The 20,653-nt window shown below is 41.2% G+C and overlaps 1 long non-coding RNA gene across 1 annotated transcript; it reads right to left on the minus strand.

Moving 5' to 3' along the window:
- Positions 1-3,568: 3,568 nt before the first annotated feature.
- LOC135538793 (uncharacterized) lies at positions 3,569-16,264 on the minus strand. The gene is made up of 3 exons (XR_010455489.1): positions 16,126-16,264; positions 8,706-8,893; positions 3,569-3,613 (listed from the first exon to the last, which is right to left on the minus strand). It is a non-coding gene; the product is annotated as an uncharacterized LOC135538793 (long non-coding RNA).
- Between the last annotated feature and the right edge of the window lie 4,389 nt (positions 16,265-20,653).

Here is a 20,653-nt window from a genome sequence, read left to right on the forward strand (position 1 = left end):
AGCACCTGACCTGGCCATGGGTCATAATGATGACCTCAAATGTCATCAGAGATCAAAGGGAAAGTCTTGCTCACCCCTAGGTGGTGGATTTCTTCTCCCATTCCTGTGTGTGCAGAGAGAACAGCATTAATACCAACCATGATAGTTTCTGTATGTTACATTGTTTGAAGCTATTAAGTTGTTATCATGGCTCTTCATATAGCTCCAATTATTTAATTTGAGACGTTACATTTCTTCAGCCATATCCCTGAAAACAGGCCCCATACAAAAATAATTGTGCCTTTAAAGTGGTGGTCACCAACCTTTTCTGAGTCAAGATCACTTTCAGAGTCAAAATGCAAGCCGAAGTCTTACCGCTCAGATAAAAAAAATCATGACTTAAAAAATGTAAACCTATGCAGCATTAACCTAATAAAAACAGTTCTGCAATGAGGTTTGTGCAGTAGGCCTAATACATTATCACAGCATATTGGCTATGCTTGCCCTTCTCAGACTATATTATATTTCAAAACTTGAGCTACATGATAACAAAATTTATCAGTTTTATTACTTGCGAAGCACTGCTGAGCATACATTTAAATAATGTACTTTATTTTACCAGACTACTGGTACCTGCATGCAGCCGATGGTCAGTCTCAGCAGAGGGAAGGAGAGAACAGCAGAGGGTTCGCCTCTCAAAGTCCCTGCTCTCTCCCACCAGTGAGATTGACCAGAAAGAAGGGACAATGTCTTCCGCATGATGACGAAACTTGAGAAGAACCACATTATTTCTGTCTCAGCCACAAATGAATGTTGTTGTTCCTTTGAAGTTAAATATTCCTCAATATTAAAATAGACACGACGAGCCGCTAATAATAAAAATGCAGGCCTATCAATATACTTGGCTACTCATTCAATGCAGCTGTAGTGCTGGTTGTAGGGAGAAGCACATTTGTAAAGGTGTTGGAAAAAAACAGTGTTGACAGTGCTGAATAAAAACTTAAACACAAACTCACTCTTTGCTGTTTTCTTTGACTGTCTCTCTCTGGTCATGGTTTAAAAAAGTTATGAAATCTCACGAAGGCGAGTAGCAACTTTGCTGTGGGTGGGGTTGTGGAAGCTGCAGGCACAGTGATTTGAGCAATCCAATTGGTCAGTAGTAGGTGTTTTGATTTAGCTCTCCATGTCCAAATCATATGGTTCAAAATGGGGACACTTTGCCTACCCGGCGTGTAGGGCAGTTGATTCAAGTACACCTACCGCCAACAGCCCAAGACAAGAAAAAAAAGAGAAGCTCAAGGCTTTAATCGTTGGATTTCCACAGAAATGTTTGTAGATTGACTGATTGGTGACCACTGATTTAAAGTACTGGTTCTCAAACCTCTCCTCAGGGACCTCCAGACGTTTTCACACTTGTTGTAGCTCCGAACTAGCTCACCTGATTCACTCAACTAGTCAAGAGCTTGATAAGTTGAATCAGATGTGCTAGCTCAGGAATAAATCAAATACATGGAATGGCTGGGGGTCCCTGAGGAGAGGTTTGAGAACCACTGCTTTAAAGGATGTCAATCTCAGAGGCAGTCTTGCATTTTGCCTCCTTTCCTCTGGCCAGTGTAAGAATAGTACTGAGTCAGAGTAAATGTACAGTGGCAAGGAAAAGTATGTGAACCCTTATGAAATAGTTGGATTTCTGCATAAATTGGTCATAGAATTGGATCTGATCTTCATCTAGGTCAGAACAATAGCCAAACACAATCTTCTTCAACTAATAACAAACAGTTATACGTTTTCAAGACTTTATTGAACACACCGTGTAAACATTCACAGTGCAGGGTGGAAAAAGTGAACCCTTGGATTTAATAACTGGTTGACCCTCCTTTGGAAGCAGTAACCTCAACCAAACGTTTTCTATAGTTGCGGATCAGACCTGCACAACGGTCAGGAGGAATTTGGACCATTCCTCTTTACAAAACTGTTTCAGTTCAGCAATATTCTTGTGATGTCTGGTGTGAACGGCTCTCGAGGTCATGCCACAGCATCTCAATCGTGTTGAGGTCAGGACTCTGACTGGGCCACTCCAGAAGGCCATCTGTTGTTGATTTACTTCTGTGTTTTGAGTCATGGTTCTGTTGCATCACCCAACTTCTGTTGAGCTTCAATTGGCGGACCGATAGCCAAACATTCTCCTGCAAAATGTCTTGATAAACTTGGGATTTTTTCCCGTTGATAATAGCAAGCTGTCCAGGCCCTGAGGCAGCAAATCAGCACCAAACCATGATGCTCCCTCCACTATACTTTTAATGTTGGTGGGCTGTGCCTTTTTTTCTCCACACAGTGTTGTGTGTTCTTTCCAAACAACTCAACTGTAGTTTAATCTGTCCACAGAATATTTGGCAAGTAGTGCATGGAACATCCAGGTGCACATTTGCAAACTGCAAATGTGAAGCAATGTTATTTTTATTTTTGTATTCTTCTTCCGTGGTGTCTTCCCATGAACACCATTCTTTTTTAGTGTGTTACGTATCGTAGACTCGTCAACAGAGATGTTAGCATGTTACAGAGAATTCTGCAAGTCTTTAGCTGACACTAGGATTCTTCTTAACCTCATTGAGCATTCTGCGCTGTACTCTTGCAGTCCTCTTCGCAGGGCGGCCACTCCTAAGGAGAGTAGCAACAGTGCTGAACTTTCTCCATTTATAGACCCTTTGTCTTACCTTGGACTGATGAACATCAAGGCTTTTAGAGATACTTTTGTAACCCTTTCTAGCTTTATGCAAGTCAACAATTCTTACACTTAGGTCTTCTGAGATTTCTTTTGTTCGAAGCATGGTTGATACCAGGCAATGCTTCTCGTGAATAGCAAACTCAATTTTTTTGAGTGATTTTACAGGGCAAGGCAGCTCTAACCAACATCTCCAATCTCATCTCATTGATTGGACTCCAGGTTAGCAGACTCCTTAATCCAATAAGTATTTGGAGAAGTCATTAACCTAGGGGTTCACATACTTTTTTTCAACCTGCACTGAATGTTTAAATGATGTATTCAATATGGAAAAATTAAATAACTTCTTGTTTGTCTATTGTTGTGACTTAGATGAAGATCAGATAAAATTTGATGACAAATTTATGCAGACATCCAGGTAATTCCAAAGGGTTCACATACTTTTTCTTGCCACTGTATGTGTGTGAGTAAATTAGTAAAAATGTGTGTTTGTGTGTGATCATATCAACAACATACAATACATTAAGAACACCTGTTTTTTCCATGACTGATTGACCAGGTGATTCCAGGTCAAAGCTATGGTTCCTTATTGATGTCACTTGTTAAATCCACTTCAATCAGTGTATGGTCCACCAACCAAAGGACATCCATCCAACTCAAAAAGTACATACATCAATGACCTTTAAAATGTGGGTTCCCCTTCATTATAGATCCAAATAAAGTACTCAAATGTCTGTGTGGGGGGGACGGACAATAACCTCTGACCTTAGCCTTCTGCAGGACGTTGCCTTTGCTGGATGCCATGATTGACAGGGGTCTATTCTTTAGCGCGGTGGCGGAGTTGACAGGAGAGGTCCCCATAGTTTGTGGGGGAGAGGGAGTCTGTGGGGGACCCATGGATACCGCTTTCGCCTGTAACAAGAAAGTCAAGAACTGAATGCTTATTCTGAATGTTAGCTAGTTGACTTAGTGATGCTGAGGGGCATACTGCAATGCAAGCTAGATCTACTCAGGGTTCTCTCAAGATTCCTAGCTTCAGTTAGCTTCATATTCCAGCTCAGGCTTCATCCGTATTACGACGTTGGATATTGCTTGTCTGCCAGCCGCTAACTCCAGTTGGCTTGTAAATGCACGTGCATGTCGCATGTGGCTAGTCGAACGCCAAACTCTTCATTGAGACTAGAGGTCGATTGATTATGATTTTTCAATGCCGATACCGATTATTGGAGGACCAAAAAAAGCTGATAATGACAATTACAACAATACTGAATTAACACTTATTTTAACTTAATATGATACATCCATAAAATCTATTTAGCCTCAAATAAATAATGAAACATGTTCAATTTGGTTTAAATAATGCAAAAATAAAGTGTTGGAGAAGAAAGTAAAAGTGCAATATGTGCCATGTAAGAAAACTAACGTTTAAGTTCCTTGCAGAGAACATGAGAACATTTGAAAGCTGGTGGTTCCTTTTAACATGAGTCTTCAATATTCCCAGGTAATTAGTTTTAGGTTGTAGTTATTATAGGAATTATAGGACTATTTCTCTCTATACCATTTGTATTTCATTAACCTTTGACTATTGGATGTTCTTATAGGCACTTTAGTACAGCCCGTGTATAGCTTCCGTCCCTCTCCACGCTCCCCTACCTGGGCTCGAACAAGGAACACTTCGACAACAGCCACCCTCGAAGCAGCATTACCCATGCAGAGCAAGGGGAACAACCACTCCAAGTCTCAGAGCGAGTGACGTTTGAAACGCTATTAGCGCGCACCCCGCTAACTAGCTAGCCATTTCACATCGGTTACACCAGCCTAATCTCGGGAGTTGATAGGCTTGAAGTCATAAACAGCGCAATGCTTGAAGCATTGTGAAGAGCTGCTGGCAAAACGCACACAATTGCTGTTTGAATGAATGCTTACGAGCCTGCTGCTGCCTACTATTGCTCAGTCAGACTGCTCTATCAAATCATAGACTTAATTATGTCATAATAACACACAAAAATACAAGCCTTTAGGTCATTAATTTGGTCCAATCCAGAAACTCTCATCTCGAAAACAAAACATTTATTCTTTCAGTGAAATACGGAACCGTTACGTATTTCATCTAACGGTTGGCATCCATAAGTCTAAATATTCCTGTTACATTGCACAACCATCAATGTTATGTTATAATTACGTAAAATTCTGGCAAACTAGTTCGCAATGAGCCAGGCGGCCCAAACTGTTGCATATACCCTGACTCTGCGTGCAACGAACGCAAGAGAAGTGACACAATTTCGCTTGGTTAATATTGCCTGCTAACCTGGATTTCTTTTAGCTAACTATGCAGGTTTAAAAATATATACTTCTGTGTATTGATTTTAAGAAAGGCATTGATGTTTATGGTTAGGTACAGTCGTGCAAAGATTGTGCTTTTTTCGCAAATGCGCTTTTGTTAAATCATCCCCCTTTTGGTGAAGTTGGCTGTCTTTGTTAGGAATAAAGTCTTCACACAGTTTGCAATGAGCTAGGCGGCCCAAACTGCTGCATATACCCTGACTCTGTTGCAAGAGAAGTGACACCATTTTTCCTAGTTAAAAGAAATTCATGTTAGCAGGCAATATTAACTATATATTTTTAAACCTGCATTTTTACTTTGTGTATTGATTTTTTAGAAAGGCATTGATGTTTATGGTTAGGTACACGTTAGAGCTACGACAGTCCTTTTCGCGAATGCCACCGCATCGATTATATGCAACGCAGGACACGCTAGATAAACTAGTAATATCGTCAACCATGTGTAGTTAACTAGTGATTATGATTGATTGTTTTTTATAAGATATGTTTAATGCTAGCTAGCAACTTACCTTGGCTTCGTACTGTATTCGCCTAACAATGTAATCAGGTGGTTAGAGCGTTGGACAAGTTAACCATAAGGTTGCAAGATTGAATCCCGAGCTGACAAGGTAAAAATATGTCGTTCTGCCCCTGAACAAGGCAGTTAACCCACCGTTTCTAGGCCGTCATTGTAAATAAGAATTTGTTCTTAACTGACTTGCCTAGTTAAATATCGGCCAAATCAGTGTCCAAAAATACAGATTTCCGATTGTTATGAAAACTTAAAATCGGCCCTAATTAATCGGCCATTCCGATTAATCGGTCGACCTCTAATTGAGACAATGCTGAAACATCAATACATGGGAGTTTCTTTGCCACATTTGGCTTTTAGAAGTGCCATCATTATTTGATTACTTATTGTTAACCTCTCCTTTTTTAAATTTTTGCCTAAAATGACATGCCAAAAACTAATTGCCTGTAGCAAGGATATGCATATTCTTGGTACCATTTGAAAGTAAACACTATGAAGTTTGTGTAAATGTGAAAGGAATGTAGAAGAATATAACACAATCGATATGGTAAAAGATAATACAAAGAAAAAAAAAAAATCTTTAAAATGTAAGAGAAAGGTTCATTTGTAGCTGGACTATATTTTTTGGCCACTAGGTGGCCATCATCTTTAAAATGTAAGAGAAAGGCTTGTATTATTCCAGCCCAGCTTTCCACTAGTGTATGTGCCAGGTTTCTGACTGATCAATGAACCATTGCATTTCTGTTCATCAAGACTGTCAAATGTGCCTAATTTGTTTATTAATAACATGTTCAAAATTGTGCACTTCCTCAAACAATAGCATGGTATTCTTTCATTCTTCTGTAAATTGTCATTACTGAATGTTTGTATCAGATATGTCTCCGTAAATGTTCTTGTTAAAACTCATGCTAATCACATTAGCCTGACTCCCCCGTGGATGGGACACCGATACCGGCCGTCTTTGGTTGCTTCGGGTGCTTTTCAATGCACAAGCACCTTTTTTTCCCACTCATATATCGCTAAAATAATTATTTATAGACATAGAACGTTTTTACTCTGCATGAAGTTTCAAATGCATTCTGTCATTACTGAATGTTTGTGATAGTTATTAAAACTTCTTGTGACTATCCCGGGTCCGGGAACGCAATCGGACATAATTATAACGCAACGGACATAAATATTCTAGAAAAACTTCCTATTCATGAAAATCACAAGTGAAATATATTTGAACACAGCTTAGCCTTTTGTTAATCACCCTGTCATCTCAGATTTTCAAAATATGCTTTACAGCCAAAGCTAGACAAGCATTTGTGTAAGTTATAGACTAGCATAGCATTATGCCTTGCTAGCAGCAGGCAACCTTGTCACGAAAATCAGAAAAGCAATCAAATTAAATTGTTTACCTTTGATGAACTTCGGATTTTTTTCACTCACGAGACTCCCAGGTAGATAGCCAAAGTTAATTTTTTCCCAAAATATTATTTTTTTAGGTGAAATAGCTCTGTTTGTTCTTCACGTTGGGCTGAGAAATCGCCCGGAAATTGCAGTCACGAAAACTGCGAAAAATATTCCAAATTAACTCCATAATATCGACAGAAACATGGCAAACATTGTTTATAATCAATCCTCAAGGTGTTTTTCTAATATCTATTCGATAATATATCAGTCGGGACAATTCGTTTTTCAGTAGGACCGATTGGAGTAATGGCTACTATTTTACACAAGAGTCACCCTGGGAGCCATCATGTGACCACTGACGCAATGTTGCCGCCTACGGCTATTCTTCAACATAAATGCGTAAAACTACGTCACAATACTGTAGACACCTTGGGAAATACGTAGAAAGCGTACGCTGGTTGATAGCACATTCACAGCTCAATAGGGACTCATTGGAACGCAGCGCTTTCAAAATATGGGGCACTTCCGGATTGGATTTTTCTCAGGCCTTCGCCTGCAACATCAGTTCTGTTATACTCACAGACAATATCTTTATAGTTTTGGAAATGTTAGAGTGTTTTCTATCCAAAGCTGTCAATTATATGCATATTCTAGCATCTTGTCCTGACAAAATATCCCGTTTAAAACGGGAACGTATTTTTCCCAAAAATGAAAATACTGCCCCTAGAGTCGCAACAGGTTAACATGACTATTTTTTAACACATTTGATTAATAAAATATTTAAAATCAGTTGTCTACCTCAAATGAAGGGGATGATGACAATATATGCGAGAGGGAGGGAATCTGATTTCACTGGTCCTCACCTCAGGCACTTCATTCAGGATAAATGGATTTATTCCTGAATTAGCCTACCCCGGAGCAGGTTACAGGTAGTTCTGAAGGATTTGTTGCATTAGAAATTTACCTGGCTAAAAGGTGAGCCACTTTCGTGGTACAAGTTATCCCAAGTTGAACGTAGAGTTGACCAAAGTTACCGCGATAACTCCTCAAAACAGGTATGTAGTATAGGGCTCTGCTTTGTGACACACTCTTTGGTATATGCAGGATCCAGGGTAAAGTTTGCCCTGGGTAAAGTTTGCCCTAGGTACAGTTCTAGGATCAGCTTCCCCTCCTCCATTCCTAATCTTAAAGCCAGGCACCACAGGCAAAAATTGTGATTTTGCTTCCATCTGTCAATTTTCTAATTTTGGGATATTTTGCAACTGTAACTTGCAATAATGTAACTGTAACTTCACCCATTCGAGTGTTTGAACTTGTAACACGGCTGCAACGTCTATATGCAAAATATGCATACATGTGAATAGTGTTTTTTTAAATAATTCCATAAAATTACAACATTTTGATAAGCTGTTCTGCAAAAGTCTGACCATTGACTGTCTTATCACAATAAAACAAAAAATATTCTGCCCTGAAGCAATGTGTTGAAAAACTGATTATTGTAACATGCAAATAAGGGCATATGTTGGCTCATTTGCATATTTTTATTTTAAATAACTAAAACATTTAATACAAAAATATTGTTTTTATGTATACTTCCAACTGGTAAAGTTTCAGTCTGATTAGAGTAAATCAAAAAATATATAACTATTAGCCTGTGGTGCCTGTCCTTAACCATAAGTGGGGGAAATGCGAAATTTACCCAAGATCAGCATCCAGGGGCAAATTTCTTATAGGCAGTGTTAACCTACACACCATGGGTGTGTCCAGGAGGCTGCTGTCCAATGTGGTGCCCAGAACGAAAGGCCCCGCCTCTGCTTTCCTCAGACTCTCCTTCACATCCATCAATCGTAGCTCCACCTCCACCCGACAATGCTCCGCCTCCCGGCACGCTTCCTCCTTCTGCTTCAGACATGCATCCAGGGAGGCCTGCTGCTCCGGGTCTGAGTAACATGGACATGTGTCAATCAGAACGTCAAACCTGACATAATTACATGTGGATGCCAATCATGATCTCAGTGATTGAGAATGTTTTTAAGTGACATGCTTGTTTACTTTACAGCTTACATATGGCATATGCAGAGGGAAAGTCATGAAACAAGCATCATGTTAAACCATGTTAACTGTTTCTTACTAAAGGCTAGAATAATTAAGAATTTGATAAAATGTGCACCTTTTTAGTATGGGACAAAAACACACAAAACAAAGATTACACATGAAGTTGTCTTTTATACTTGAATGTTTTAAAAAACAGCATAGACACTAAGTAAAGGCTTAATTCAATCAGATCCTCTTTAGCTGACATTTTGCATAGCGGGTGTTTTGAGTGACGGAGGTGGAATTGCGTTAGAGCTGTCAAATCCACAAGCGGCTCCCGGTGTTATACCTATTGCGGACATTGCCATTCGATGCAACAAAACCACACCGACTTTATCATCCGGCAAATCCCATGCACTTTCGTGCGGATCCATTTTGTCAAGTCGGTAACCAAAGTTGGTCACTGCCTTTCAAAGTGTGTTACATTTGTGCCTACATGTTGACTGCATTAACTTTACAATGTGATCAAAGGTCATGCAGTTTTTGGACGAAGTCGCCTTCAAGTCGCTGTACTTGCTTCTCACCAACTGCAACATGCAGCCATTGCCTGGCTAGTGAGGAGATACTATATGTCAACTAATCAATAGGGTGTTTTGGTTGACCCAAACAGGAACCAATTTTGCTACGATTCTACAAATTAGAGATAATCCATTTGTTTTTTACACTGCTGCTACTTGCTGTTTATTATCAATGCATTGTCACTTCACCCCTACCTACATGTATAAATCACCTTGACTAACCTGTACCCCCGCACATTGACTCGGTACCATTACCCCCTGTATATAGCCTTGTTATTATTATTTTATTGTGTTACTTTTATTAACTTTTCTTGAACTGCACTGTTATGCTAATATTTACATATGGTAACACCCTGATATTTAGTCCTGCAGTTATGACTGTAACCATCGACAGACATCATAGTAAGTATTTCCCCCCCACTTTAGTTGCAGAGATACAGAGAGGACTATAGTCAATGGAGAGTGCTACAAAGCTAATTAGAAGAGCATAATATGATGCTGTCAGACGGTGACAGTACTGCATACAAGGCAGTTGTCAAATTAGATTGCTTCCCAGGCATTGAGTTAGGGAAACTAGAATGCATCAATCATGCCCACAAGAGGATGAGAACAGTGCTTCGTAAACTTAAGGAGGAGGAATATGGGGAGCGGCACTGATTCACTTTAGATGAGTGTCTTATTATTTATTACATTCGAGTCATTCGATCAGCGACACAGTCTACACTGTATACCGCCGTTTTTAACTTATAACGCAATAGGGATAATAAGAAAGGGAGTGGTTTGTGACACTCGATAGCAGCCGCTCACTGATATGTCAGCTCATACTGCAGTTACACCTCCGACACTGCCAAAACATCAGCTTTGCAGATGTCCAAGGTCCCTGCCCTCAGGCCTTCCTCTCCAATGCGTTTTGAGGAGCCCACTGGGCACACACTGGTTAATTCAACGTTGTTTCAACATAAATTGTCAACAGTTTTGGAATCAACGTGGAAAATACATTCAATTTTTTTTTTTTTAAAGTCTTCCATCAGTACTGTTTTCATTTCAGCCAGCATTGTAAACATTGAAATTAGGCTAAAACTTCAACTTAAATCCATTGATTTAACAACTTGTTAGTCAAGTTAAGTCAATCTAATTTCAACATAATAATTATGTATACATTGAAATTGTATTGAAAATTACACATAGAAACATAAAAAATATTTTTCATCCTATATTCAACTGAGTATACAAAACATTAAGAACTTTCCATGACAGACTGACCAGGTGAATTCAGTTGAAAACTATGATCCCTTATTGATATCAATTGTTAAATCCACTTCAATCTGTGTAGATGAAGGATTTTAAAGAAGGATTTTTAAACTTTGAGACAATTGAGAAATGGATTGTGTGTGTGCCATTCACAGGGTGAATGGTCAAGTCAAAAAATGTTAGTGCCTTTGAACGGGTATGGTAGTAAGGTGCCAGGCGGACCGGTTTGTGTCAAGACCTGCAATGCTGCTGGATTTTTCACACACAACAGTTTCCTGTGTGTATCAACAATGTCCACCACCCAAACCATATGTGTTATAGCTTTACACCCCCTGCTATTTTGTGGATAAAGAGTTACCTGTATAACAGAAAACAGAGGTTATTTAATGGAAGCCTCTCCAACATAATCCAGGTAGAATCCGGAATTCCTCTGGGCAGCTATCTAGGCCCCTTACTTTTTTCAATCTTTACTAACGACATGGCACTGGCTTTGAGATAAACCAGGTCATAGTTGTCTCACCTGGACTACTGTTCAGTCATGTGGTCAGATGCCACAAAGAGGGACTTAGAGGGAAAATTTCAATTGGCTCAGAACAGGGCAGCAACGCTGGCCCTTGCATGAACACAGAGAGCTAACATTAATAATATAACTCAATCAAATCAAACCTTATTTGAAGTGCATTTAAAGTTTGATTTGATTTAGTGGTATTCTTTAGCTTTGATTTTCGGTTGAGATGGAGATGTGTATCCAACATATCAATTATGAATTTGTAGACAAACTGGACATTGAATTGTGAACTCAACAAAATATCAACATTTGAAGGAGATGTATCTTCTGCTTGAATAGTATATTTACAGTCTTGTGATGCACTGATATGAATTTCATGTAACAGCGATTTATCGATACGTACGCTATGACGCTGGTAAAGTTGCCTAGAGCACCTATAGTGCTGGTCATTAAAGAAAGCTAGCTACCTCATGGATGCAAACAATGTTCTTCCCCAAAAACATAGCGAAATAATCTGTTTCACTTGCTATACTTAGCTAGCTAACTATATAGCTAGGTGTCATCTAAAATAACCCTAAGTCAGTTAAGAACAAATTCTTATTTTCAATGATGGCCTAGGAACAGTGGGTTAACTGCCTGCTCAGGGGCAGAACAACAGATTTGTACCTTGTCAGCTCGGGGATTTGAACGTGCAACCTCTCGGTTACTTGTCCAACGCTCTAACCACTAGGCTACCCTGCAGCCCCACATCTGCTATGTGACCAATACAATTTGATTTGATTTAAATGTTGGCTGGAGTGGTGTAAAACTTCGCCGACATTGGACTCTGGAGCAGTGGAAACAAGTTTTCACCATCTGGCAGTCCGACGGATGAATCTGGGTTTGACGTATATCAGGAGAACGTTACCTGCCCAAAAGCATAGGCAAAATGGTAAAGTTTCGTGGAGGAGGAATAATGGTCTCGGCTGTTTTTCATGGTTCAGGCTCCTTAGTTCTAGTGAAGGGAAATATTAACGCCACAGCATACAATGACATTCTAGACAATTCTGTGCTTCCAACTTTGTGGCAACAGTCTGGGAAGGCCTTTTCCTGTTTCAGCATGACAAATCCCCCATGCACAAAGTGAAGTCCATGCCCATGATTTTGGAATGAGATGTTCGACGAACCGGTGTCCACATACATTTGGGAGCCAGGCCCACCCACTGGGAAGCCAGGCTCAACCAAACAGAATGAGTTTTACCCCACAAAAATAATTTATTACAGACAGAAATACTCCTCACTTTCATTAGCTTTCCAGGTGGCATGTCTCAGATGATTCCGCAGGTGAAGAAGCCGGATGTGGAGGTCCTGTGCTGACGTAGTTACACGTGGTCTGCTGTTGTGAGGCTGGTTGGACATACTGCCAAATTCTCAAAAAATTATATTGGAGGCAGCTTATGGTAGAGAAAAGAACATTCAATTCTCTGGCAACAATTCTCTGGCAGCAGGTGGACATTCCTGCAGTCAGCATGCCTATTGCACGTTCCCTCAAAAATGTAGACATCTGTGGCACCTGTGTAATGATCATGCTGTTAACCATAATTTCCGGACTATAAGCCGCTACTTATTTTCCAAGCATTGAACCTCACGGTTTATACAATGACGCGGCTAATTTATGGATTTTTTCCGCTTTCACAAGATTCATGCCGCCAAAAAACTGAGCACCGTCACATAATGTGACGTAAATCGAGCGCTAAAACTTCCCATCATTCTGATTACGGTAGTCATTTTGTCACCCCCATCATGGCAAAGACACGGAGAAATGCATATGATGCAGCTTTCAAGTTGAAGGCGATCGATCTGGCTGTTGGAAAAGGAAATAGAGCTGCTGACAGCGTAGAGCATTGTCAACAAATCCACTATCATCAACGGGTTTCGAAAGGCTGGACTGCTGCGTGTTGAAGAGGGCAGCGATCCAACATCGGATGAAGCAATTCTGAGGCTATTCAACTCCGACACCGAAGGAGATGACTTCAGTGGTTTCAGTGCACAGGAGGAGGAAGATAGTGACCATTGACTTTCTCGGTAGGCTACTGTTTAATTTTTGTTACAAGCCGTGTTTCGTTAAAGCCTATTTATTTTTGTTACAACCCGTGTTTCGTTTAAAGGCTGTGTATAGTTAATTTGTTTCAATGTACCACCGGTAGGCACCTGCGGCTTATAGACATGTGCGGCTTATTTTTGTACAAAATACATATTTTTTTAATAATTTAGTGGGTGCGGTTTATATTCAGGTGCCCTTAACCTCTTGAAACTCTAGGGGCGCTATATCATTTTTGGATAAAAAGACGTGCCCGTTTTAAGCGCAATATTTTGTCACAAAAAGATGCTCGACTATGCATATAATTGATAGCTTTGGAAAGAAAACACGCTGACGTTTCCAGAACTGCAAAGATATTCTCTGTGCGTGCCCTAGAACGTGAGCTACAGGCAAAACCAAGATGAAACGGCATCCAGGAAATCAGCAGGATTTTTGAGGCTCCGTTTTCCATTGTCTCCTTATATGGCTGTGAATGCGAGAGGAATGAGCCTACCCTTTCTGTCGTTTCCCCAAGGTGTCTGCAGCATTGTGACGTATTTGTAGGCATATCATTGGAAGATTGACCATAAGAGACCACATTTACCAGGTGTTCGCCCGGTGTCCTGCGCCAAATGGTGCGCAAACCTCAGCTGCAAGTATTTTTCCATGGAATTCAGAGAAGAAAGCAGGCTTCCACGAACGATATATCAATGAAGAGATATGTGAAAAAACACCTTGAGGAATGATTCCAAACAACGTTTGCCATGTTTCGGTCGATATTATGGAGTTAATTCGGAAAAAGTTTGACGTTGTTGGTGACTGAATTTTCGTTTCGTTTGGTAGCCAAATGTGATGTACAAACGGAGCGATTTCTCCTACACAAAGATTCTTTCAGGAAAAACTGAACATTTGCTATGTAACTGAGAGTCTCCTCATTGAAAACATCCGAAGCTCTTCAAAGGTAAATGATTTTATTTATTTGGTTATCTGGTTTTTGTGAAAATGTTGCGTGCTAAATGCTACTCAAAATGCTAAGCTAGCTTGGCATACTCTTACACAAATTAGTGAATTGCTATGGTTCAAAAGCATATTTTGGAAATCTGAGATGACAGTGTTGTTAAGAAAAGGCTAAGCTTGAGAGCAGGCGCATTATTTTCATTTATTTGCGATTTTCAGAAATCGTTAACGTTACATTATGCTAATGAGCTTGAGGCTATAACTGTATACAGGTTTTTTTCATAGCCAAACGTGATCAAAACGGAGCGATTTGTCCTACACAAATAATATTTTTTGAAAAACTGAACATTTGCTATCTAACTGAGAGACTCCTCATTGAAAACATCTGAAGTTCTTCAAAGGTAAATGATTTTATTTGAATGATTTTCTTGTTTTTGTGAAAATGTTGCTGGCTGAATTCTAGGCTTATAGCTATGTTAGCAATCAATACTCTTACACAAATGCTTGTTTAGCTATGGTTGAAAAGCATATTTTGAAAATCTGAGATGACAGTGTAGTTAACAAAAGTCTAAGCTTGAGAGCAAATATATTTATTTCATTTCATTTGCGATTTTCATGAATAGTTAACGTTGCGTTATGCTAATGAGCATGAGGCTATAAATAGAATCCCGGATCCGGGATTGCGCGGCAAACAGGTTAATAGTCCAGCAATTACGGTAATCAGTTTCTTGATATGCCACACCTGTCAGGTGAATGGATTATCTTGGCAAAGGAGGAATGCTCACCTAGGGGCATAAACAAATTTGTGCACAACATTTGAGAGAAATATGCTTTTTGTGTGTATGGAAAATGTCTGGGATCTTTTATTTCAGCTCATGAAACATGGCATCAACACTTTACATGTTGCGTTTATATTTATTTTCTGTGTATTATGAATTTAGCTATTTATAGGGCTAATGGTAACTACTTTTAAACTTCTAATGATCCAATCAACCATGAACGATTGACAGTATGCCTAGCTTCAAGTTGAAATGGTGTCCTTTGGGCAAATCAGATGCCAATGTCGCCTCCATAAACCCAACCTCACTCCAAATGTTCTTTCACATAAAGCTTGTGTAACAAAAGTTAGTTACTTTAAACTATTCTATGTTATTAGGTAGTCTACGCAAATGAGTATGGAAGCTGCTCAATGTCTAAATATGATGGTTCAGCACAATCAAACTCAGATTGTTTCCAATGCTAAGCAGGATACATAGAAGTAGGCATCTGGATGGTAGACTGTTCTCACTGAAGTGCATTACTCCTCATATACCAGTAAGAGTCACTGTTCATTTGTTGGACTGTGGTGTCACATTTTATTTCAATATACCCTTCTATATTTAGGTTGATGGCATGACGTTGATTCAAACGTACCATTGAATTTAACGCAAATTCCACGTATACATAGTGTTGATGATTATGTTGAAATTAGATTGATGCAACAACCTGTTAATCACATTTAGTCAATGTAATTAAGTTGAAGTTTTACCCTAATTTCAATGTTTACAATGCTGGTTGAAATTAGATGAAAACAATACTGGTCGATTACTTTTTTCAAATCCAATGTATTTTCCACGTTGATATGTTAACAAATTAGGTTGAAAAAACGTTGATTAAAACCAATGTGTGCACAGTGGGAGGTGCGGAGAAAGGAGGCAAGCAATGGAGGAAAGATGAATTGAGAAAGGGACCTTGTGTAAAGGCTAACTATGTGTTGTGCTCCAGCACAAGGGGTTGATGGTGTACCTTGGCAGGTGCTGAGTTCCTCCTTGGTCTCCCTCCTCTCCTTCTTCAGGTTGACTAGGCTGCTCCGTATCTCTTCCTTCTCTCTCTCAGCCGGTCACGCTCTTCCGTGAAGAGCCGCATGTCCGCCTCCGTTCTGTTCTTCCCCAGTTTCACCTCGATGGCCCCAGGGGTGGCTAGGAACCAAGAGGAAGAAAAGGAAACATTTTACATGTACACTGCATGCACAATTAATAGGCTTAATAGGCAAATTGTATTCCTCAGGATTAATTTTATTGTTGAACAAACAATGCTCTCAGTCAATCCAAATGCTGTTGAACCTCTAACCTGAATATTTAACAAAGGAAATGTTTTGTCTTTCTCAGGGGAATATATACGTGTGCACAATTATTAGGCAACTATTAGTGTGCACAATTATTAGGCAACTAAACGACAAAAATAATTTCTCCCAACTCACTTCAGTGACCAATATAGCCACCCTTCTTTTCAATAACTGCCATGATCCTTCGGTCTAGGGAGTCTGTCAGTTTCTTGATCTGTTCACAATGAACTTTCACTGAAGCAGCAACCACAGCCTCCCAAATGCTGTTCAAAGAGGTCTATTGTCTTCCCTCAATGTAAATCTCACATCTGAGAAGGGCCCACAAGTTCTCAATAGGATTTAAGTCAGGTGAGGAAGGGGGCAAGGTCATTATTCGGGTATCTTTGAGGCCCTTGCTGGCTAGCCAAGCAGGGGAGTACTTGGATGAATGTGATGGAGCATTGTCCTGCGTAAAGATCATGGCCTTCTTGAATGCTGAGGACTTCTTCCTGTACCATTGCTTGTAAGATACTGCTCGTAAGATACCACTGGAAGTATCTTCCAGAAACTGGCAGTAGGTTTGAGAGTTAAGTTTCAGTCCATCTTCACCCCGAAAAGGTCCATCCTTAATGATAGCAGCCCATACCAGTACCCATCCTCCGCCTTGCTGGCGCCTGATTTGAAGTGCCCTGTGTCCATTACTGATCCAGCCATGGGCCCATCTATCTGGTCCATCAAGAGTCACTCATTTCATCTGTCCATAAAACCTTTAAAAAAATCTGTCTTCAGGTATTTCTTTGCCCAATCTTGACGCTTCAGCACTTAACACCTTGTACTTCTGGACACTCCAGGCAGGTTGCAGTTCTGGAATATGGTGGCACTGGAGGATAATGGATTCCTGGTAGCTTGACGTTTAATTCCTCTCAAGCCTTTTGCAGTTCATTTGCGTCTTTTCTTCTCCATGGGTTTTGCACCCCAGTTGACTATTGACAACAAAACGTTTAATTGGCCGGTGGTCACGCCTCAATAGCTTAACTATTTCAAGGATGTTGCATCCATGTGAAAGGCATTTTACAATTTTTGACTTTTCAGTGTCAGTTAAATCTCTTTTTTGGCCCATTTTACCTGAGGTAATGAAGCTGCCTAATAATTATGCACACCTGATATGATTATCACTGAAAATGATTACATCTGATGAGCATTCAAGTTTATATGTTTTGGAGTTAGAAAATGTCCATAGAAATAATGATAAGATCAGAATACTCACTTGCCTAATAATTGTGCATGCAGTGTATGTAAATTGTGTACGCAAAATGTGTATGTATATGTAGCAAAAGCTGTAAAGAAAAACTAAGATATTTGTCCTCCAAGAGGGGGTGGTGGAGGGAATAAAAAAGATATGCCTGAATAACCAATTGACCTCAGAATATCCATATTGCTTTCACCAACATTTGACAAATGATATTGACTTTTGCACACTGATAGATAGATCCATAGGTGCATAGTTCAGGTAAAACATTCCAGATGGGATGAATAGTGTATGATAAAAACAAGTCTGTCTCAAGTTTATTGCCTGTCAGTTTGCACACACTTTTTTAACTGTGTGTATAGACTATCCTAGCCTATACTAACAAAATAAACATGAATTCACTTTGATCGTAATGGGATCAACCTTAGGATTTTGTATTTATTTTTCATTTCTCCTTTATTTCATCAGGTAGGCCAGTTGAGCTTGCATCTTGCATCCGCCTCTGTGTTGTAACAGAACGATCTGACCAGACCATGGATGCAGCGAGTTCAACGAGTCTGACCGAATTCCTTTCCCGCAGTATCACGAGAATGGATCAACAAGAGGAGAACATCTCCAGCACAGGTCGGGCAGTACAAGCCCTTTCGACGCAGGTATCCCAGCTGACCCAACAATTGCAACATCTGAGGGGTTCCGCTGCGACACCTACACCGGCAGTTCAACCCGCCCCGCCAGAGCCGGATTCCCAGCTAGAGCCACGGCTACCGACACCAGAGGGTTATTCAGGTGATCCTGACTATTGCAGAGCCTTTCTTACGAGATGTTCCATGCATTTCTCGTTGCAGCCACGGACCTTCAACCGTGAACAGTCTAAGGTAGCATTCGTACTCACACTGCTATCAGGCAAAGCGTCTCTCTGGGGAACGGCGGTGTGGGCGAACCAGGACCCATGCTGCACCTCTTTCCAGACACTCTCCGAGGAGATGAGAAGGGTCTTCGATCGGGCCGTGGCGGGTAGGGAGACGGCCAGACTACTCGCTGACCTTCGCCAAGGAGACCATTCAGTATCGGAATACTCCATCCAATTCCGCACTCTGGCTGCTGAGTGTCAGTGGAACGAGGAGGCGCAGTGGGACATGTTCCTGCATGGGCTGGAGGACCGGATCCAGAAGGAGATTTATGTTCTGGACCTTCCCAGGAGTTTAAATGGACTAGTGGAACTAGCCCTGAGGGTCGACGCTCGTCTGAGTCGTATTGGCCGCCGAGCATGCCCTAACAGACCGTATAACGACACGGAGGGCTGGCATGCCAGCGTCGGGAACACGGCCAGTTCAGCTTCCGCTCACGAACCCATGCAGCTGGGGAGAGCTCGCCTCTCCCGGGAAGAGAGGGAGAGGCGGAGATCCCAAGGACTCTGTCTCTACTGTGGTAGAGCGGGCCACTTTATCCACTCCTGCCCGGTAAAAGATCAGGCCCGGTAGTAAACATGAGGCTACTATCGGGTGGTGTCACCACAGAGAAGACCTCATCATCTACTCTCCTCCCGGTAAGACTAAGATGGACCACCCACACGCACGACACCCAAGCCTTACTGGACTCAGGAGCAGAGGGTAACTTCATGGACTTCAAGCTCGCTCACAAACTCCAGATCCCTATCACCTCACTCACGCACAAGATATCCGTCAACGCTCTCAATGGTCAAGAACTCCCCAACATTTCTCACACCACTGAACCTATCACACTCATCACTTCTGGCAATCACACTGAGACACTATCATTCCTACTCATGGACTCACCCCTTGCACCATTAGTTCTCGGCCACCCTTGGCTCACCCAACACAACCCCAGAGTTGACTGGGGTCATAACTCTATATCTATGTGGAGTAACAAGTGTCTTGAGTCCTGTTTAGTGTCTGCTTGTTCGTCTGTGTCTGATTCTGTGTTTCTAGAGGAGGCAGTGGATTTGTCTAACGTGCCCGTTGAATACCTCGACCTGAAGGAGGTGTTCAGTAAGTCCCGTGCTGCTTCCCTTCCTCCGCATCGTCCCTATGACTGTGCAATAGAATTATTGCCAGGTGAGTCTCCGCCTAAAGGCAAGTTATATTCACTTTCTGTTCCTGAGAGGGAGGCTATGGAGAGATACATCTCTGGTTCTCTGGCATCTAAATTCATTCGTCCTTCCTCTTCTCCAGCGGGGGCGGGGTTCTTCTTTGTGGGGAAGAAGGACGGATCTCTGCGTCCTTGCATTGATTACCGTGGGTTGAATAACATCACAGTGAAGAATACCTATCCCTTACCGTTGATGTCCTCCGCCTTTGAAAGGTTACAGGAGCATCCGTGTTCACTAAGTTGGATTTACGTAATGCATATCATTTGGTTCGCATAAGGGAGGGGGACGAATGGAAGACCGCGTTTAACACCCCCAGAGGGCACTTCGAATATTTGGTCATGCCTTTTGGGCTATCCAACTCCCCAGCGGTTTTCCAGGCACTCGTCAATGACGTGCTGAGAGATATGATTGATCAGTTCATATATGTTTACCTGGATGACATACTGATTTTTTCTTCTTCTCTCCAGGAACACGCTCAACACGTCAGACGAGTGCTTCAGAGGTTGTTGGAGAATGGACTTTTTGTCAAGGCGGAGAAATGCATTTTTCATGCACAATCCGTTCCATTCCTAGGTTACATCGTCTCGACTGAAGGTATTCGCATGGATCCCGACAAGGTTAAGGCTGTGGTGGATTGGCCAAGCCCAGATTCCCGTAAGGCCCTACAGAGGTTTCTGGGATTCGCCAATTTCTACCGGCGTTTCGTTCGCAACTTTAGCCAGATAGTCGCTCCTCTTACCGCCTTAACCTCTCCCAGAGTGACGTTCAGGTGGTCCGATACAGCCGAGGCTGCATTCGCCAAACTCAAGAGCCGCTTTGTTTCGGCTCCTATCCTCATAGCTCCCGATCCCTCGCGTCAGTTCGTGGTGGA

The sequence above is a fragment of the Oncorhynchus masou genome, unplaced genomic scaffold, assembly GCF_036934945.1.
Source record: "Oncorhynchus masou masou isolate Uvic2021 unplaced genomic scaffold, UVic_Omas_1.1 unplaced_scaffold_24___fragment_2___debris, whole genome shotgun sequence".
NCBI classification, from domain to species: Eukaryota; Metazoa; Chordata; class Actinopteri; order Salmoniformes; family Salmonidae; genus Oncorhynchus; species Oncorhynchus masou.